The sequence below is a fragment of the Scylla paramamosain genome, unplaced genomic scaffold, assembly GCF_035594125.1.
Source record: "Scylla paramamosain isolate STU-SP2022 unplaced genomic scaffold, ASM3559412v1 Contig5, whole genome shotgun sequence".
NCBI lineage: Eukaryota > Metazoa > Arthropoda > Malacostraca > Decapoda > Portunidae > Scylla > Scylla paramamosain.
The window spans coordinates 1,440,001-1,445,000 of NW_026973670.1; the positions used below are offsets into that span (position 1 = coordinate 1,440,001).

At 43.2% G+C, this 5,000-nt stretch overlaps 2 protein-coding genes across 12 annotated transcripts in view; one reads left to right on the forward strand and one right to left on the reverse strand.

Annotated features, from left to right (window-relative positions):
- Nucleotides 1-873, forward strand: part of LOC135096588 (uncharacterized) — a 72,614-nt gene extending 71,741 nt beyond the window's left edge. Inside the window, exon 10 of the mRNA XM_063998183.1 lies at nt 1-873. This exon is cut by the window's left edge and continues 863 nt beyond it. The gene's annotated coding sequence lies outside the window, so the exon portion shown is untranslated.
- Nucleotides 1-5,000, reverse strand: part of LOC135096592 (uncharacterized) — an 88,594-nt gene that overhangs the window by 72,642 nt on the left and 10,952 nt on the right. The gene's annotated exons all lie outside the window — the stretch shown is intronic.

The following is a 5,000-nucleotide window of genomic DNA, read 5'->3' on the forward strand; positions in this document are numbered from 1 at the left end:
AAGTCACCACAAGACAAGGCTCAGTGTTCTGTCGTGAAGTCTGCGGTGACTGCTGCTATCACTTCCCACCTGCAGTATATACCTTTTAGCAAAGTTTACTTACAAGTTGTGAGTCACCACAAGCCCGGGACTCAACACTCTATTCTTTAGTGCCTGATGATTCTTAATTGTTCATCTGCAGTTTGTGTTGCAGCAACGGTTGCGCCAAAACTATGTTAGTGCGCGCCGAGGATGCAAGATGACTGATTGTCAGTGTTGCGTGCGGTGCGTGTGTTTAGGCCAAGTGTAAGTGACGGCTGAGTTAGTGCAAGATAAGGCTGAGTAGTGTTCTGTTCTGAAGTGTGAGGCGGTTCTTGGGGTCACTTCCCACCTGCAGTATGTCTTGTGGCAAAGTTGAAGCTGAGAATTAAGTTAGTACAAGCGGAGGATTCAAGTGATTTGGTTCACCTCACGGTGATTCTTAATGTTTGTTGCACCTGCTGTTTGTCTTTAGGCTAAGTTAAGTTACAACTAAGCTGAGTTACAACCACAAGCTGAGGGTGAAGGCTGCTGCTGCTGCTGCTGCTGCTGCTGCTGCTGCTGCTGCTGCATGCAGTCTTCACCTCAACTTGGTCAGGTTGATGCTTTCTTCATTTCTGTGTTGAGTTACAAGTTTACTACAAGTGGTGGCAGGTTTGTCACGTTCTCGTAAGTGGATGCACGGGTGTGAGTGTGGCGGTGGTGGTGGTGGTGGTGGTGGTGGTGGTGAGAGCCGTGCATTCCCCAGGGAAGGGGAACGCCCGCCACGTGCAAGTGTGGCGAGGAGCTTCACCACAAACACTGTATTCTCTGTACCACACATGGCTGATTCCCTCATTAAAAGCTGTAGTACAACCACTTGTTTGTATCTCCTTCAGGTATGTTCACACCACGCCTGCCTTCACTCACTACTCGGCGACTGTGTGTGTGTGTGTGTGTGTGTGTGTGTGTGTGTGTGTGTGTGTGTGTGTGTGTGTGTGTGTGTGTGTGTGTGTGTGTGTGTGTGTACGCTGATGTAGTGAGCCACGTGCACACCACTGACTCGTGCACTCGTCAGGTCTTGTCTCACCACGTGCACACAAGAACCTTCGGTGCACGCTGCATGTCAACTGAGACTATCTTCCAAACGACCATTTTAACTATCTAGCAAGTGAGGCACAATAGTCAAACACGGAGGAAACATGGAGGAAACACAGACGCACCTACACACCCAATAGCAAACACGGAGGTAAAACACAAACGGAGACACGGAGGAAAAACAAACAATTTCTACCAAACATCCAGACATCCCAAGCACTGCTAAACCGTAAAACACTAAAACAAAATACTCTTAACATTTTTATCAGTATATAATTAATACAACTCAAATTATTATTATTATTATTATTATTATTATTATTATTATTATTATTATCATTATTATTATTATTATTCTCGTTGTTAATCTTAAAAGAACTTTGGCTGAATGAAAGGTTCCTGAGCCGTGATTGGCCAACCAGCAGCCAGTAACGAGGCAGCATTATTCTGCCACGTGCGTAAATAAACAAAGAGATGAATCACAACAATTAATAAATACACAAACAAATAACTCAATAATTAAATAAATAAATAAACAGATAAACAAACTAAATACAAACACAACAACAAAATAAACAAGAACAAGAAGAAAAATTTCTTTACATTTTAATAATAAAAATGATAACAACAACAACAACAACAACAACAACAAATACAACAATGATAATAATAATAATAATAATAATAATAATAATAATAATAATAATAATAATAACAACAACAACAACAACAACAACAACAAAAGCATTTTTTTCTAATTATGCAAAACAATTCAACAAATAAACAAAAAATAAAATAAACAAATAAAAATGCAAAATAAAAAAATATATATTGTTTTTTTTTTATATATATAAACGCTCCCTCTCTCTTTCCCTCTCCCTCTCTCGTTCACCAAGACCAAGATCAAGATTCCCTCTCCCCTAGCAGCAGCGGTTGACGAGACGAATGATAATGAATGCTAAAGTGAAGAGTGAAAGGAGCGTGATTCAATCTTTAAGGGAGAAAGGTATGGAAGGTGGCCGTGAATGGTACAAGTTCATGAGAGGTGAGAATATGTCAGGCAGTGTTGGTGTGGAGAGTCTAAAAGTGTATGGTGTAGTTATAACAGAGAAGGATGGAATCAGGGAGGCAATCAAAGGGTTCTGGGAAGAAGTAGGTGGGGTAGGTGAGATGTTTAGTGTGAGAGAAGAATGTGTAACACAGGAAAGGAAGAATGCAGATGAACTGGATGAAAGAATCAGTAGGAATGAAGTGGAGAGGTGTGTGAGAAGGCAGAAGAATGGCAAGGCAGCAGGTCCAGATGATATACCCTATGAGTTCTACAAGAATGGTGGGGAGGTAGTGATAGACAGAATGACTGAGTTATTCAACCGAGTGTGGGATGAAGAGAGAGTGCCAAGAAAGTGGAATGAGAGCCGAGTGTGTCTGTTGCATAAGGGAGGATTTAAGAGTAAGAATGAGCTGAAGAACTACAGGCCAATTGCATTAGTGAATACAATAGGTAAAGTTTTCAGTGCAGTGTTGAATGAGAGACTGTGTAAATGGATTGAGAGAGCTGGAGTGCTGGGTGAAGAACAGAATGGTTTTCGTAGGGACAGGAGAGCCGAGGACAATATGTTTGTGGTGAATGAAATGATTGAGAAGAAAAAGAAGGATGGGGGTAAACTGTGCCTAGGCTTTTTGGATATAGAGAAAGCTTATGATAGAGTGAGCAGAGAAATGCTAGGTAGAGTCTTAGAAAAGATTGGATTGAGTGCAAAGATAGTTAACGTAGTGCAAAGTATGTATGTGGACACAAGAGCTAGATACAGGCTAGGAGACATAGAAACAGACTGGGTGAAGAGTGAGAGAGGAGTTAGGCAGGGCTGTATATTGTCACCAACCCTTTTTAGCCTGTATACAGAGGAGCTAGCAGCCAGGATGAGAAGAATGAATGTAGGGGGTAAGTGTGGGGAATGATAAAGTATGTGTGCTCCTTTATGCAGATGACGTAGTTGTTATGAGTGAATCGGCAGATGAGCTTCAAAGTTTGTTGGATGTAGTGGATGGCTATGGTAAAGACTTTGGAGTAAGGTTTAGCAGTGAGAAAAGCAAAGTAATGATTGTGAATAGGTCAGAGGATGAAAGTAATGTGGTATGGAGACTTGGAGAGAATGAGTTGAGACAGGTGCAAGAATACAAGTACTTAGGGATGTGGATGAGTCCCAGTGGGTGGGCAAAGGCAAAGAATGAAAAGATAAGTATGGTAAACCAGTGGGCAGGTCGACTGGGAAGCGCGGCAAGGATGAGAGCAAGTAAGTATGATGTGTTGAGAGAAGTGTGGAAGAGTGTGGCTGTGCCATGCATAATGTATGGTATGGATGTGATTGCATGGAATGAAAGTGAAATTGATAAGTTAGAAGTGGGCCAGAATAGAGTAGCAAGGATGGCACTGAGTGCACCGAGGTGCACAGCAGTTGAAGCCTTGAGAGGTGACATGGGATGGAGCACCTTCAGAGAAAGACTGACAAAAGCCACACTTTGGTACAAGATTAGGCTTGAGAGAATGGATGATGCAAGAATAGCAAGGAAGGTGTACCTGTGGAATGAAAGTGGAAGCAAATGGAGGAAGAGATGCATGAGAATGACAGACAGGAATGGATTGCAAGTTGTGTGGGCGATAAGAATGGCTGGTAGGAATCAAAATGAGCGTGAATGGGTGGTAACAAGAGGAGGCAGAGTGGGAGCCGAATGGGATGTGAGAAAATGGAAGAATGAGATAGACAAAGAAGTGAAATGTGTGGGACTGAATGAATGGAAGAATGAGATGGAAAGAAAGAAGACCCTGGAATGGTACAAGGAGAAAGAGGCCCCGAGGTATGAAAGGTGGTATGATGGAAGCCTGGGCGGTGATCTTCTCTTCCGAGCGAGGGCACAGTGTATGGATGTGAATGCAAGGAGTTACAGGTGGTCTGAGTCCTGCAGCAAAGTGTGCCAGATGTGTGACATGGGAGAGGATGAGACGGTGGAACATGTGGTGCTGGAGTGTGTGAAGTATGCCAGAGACAGGAATGAGATGATGCAAGTGATACTGACTGAGTTAGGGCATGATAGGAATGAAAGAGTGGAGAACACAGGAAAGGAATGGATGGTGTTGTTGCTGGGACTGTGTAGAGAGGCGAATGAAAGGATGATTGAGGCGGTGAAAGAGTTTCTGGAGAGAATGTGGCGTGCCAGGTGTATGAACAATTAGGATAGAGGATGCTGTTCGTTTCTCTTTTTTTTTTCCCCTTCTACAGGAGTTGCCGATCCAAAGGCCTGGCTCAGGAGTGATCCTGTGCCACCTGTACCATCAAGATCAAGATCAAGATCCTCTCTCTCTCTCTCTCTCTCTCTCTCTCTCTCTCTCTCTCTCTCTCTACAACTGCTACTACTGCTACTAAATAATAATAATAATTAAATAATAAAAAAATAAATAATAATAATAATAATAATAATAATAATAACTAATAATAGTATGTGTGTGTGTGTGTGTGTGTGCAGGAAAACCAGAGGTGAGCCAGCACAGTGGGCCTGGCGCGGGGAACAACAACAACAACAACAACAACAACAACAACAACAACAACAAAAACAACATCTTTTTCATTGTTCGCTGAGAGGAGGAGGAGGAGGAGGAGGAGGAGGAGGAGGAGGAGGAGGAGGAGAAGGAGGAGGAGGAGGAGGAGGAGGAGGAGGAGGAGGAGGTAGAAGTACTAGTCATATATTGAGAGTTAGAGGGGACAACACACACACACCTAACCTAACACAACCCTTCCCTTCCCCACACCACACACCTGTCCTACACACCTGCACATACCTGCACTGAGGAACACACAACACCGCGCCTGCTCGCACGCTCGCCTTCCAACCGCTACTACCACCACCAC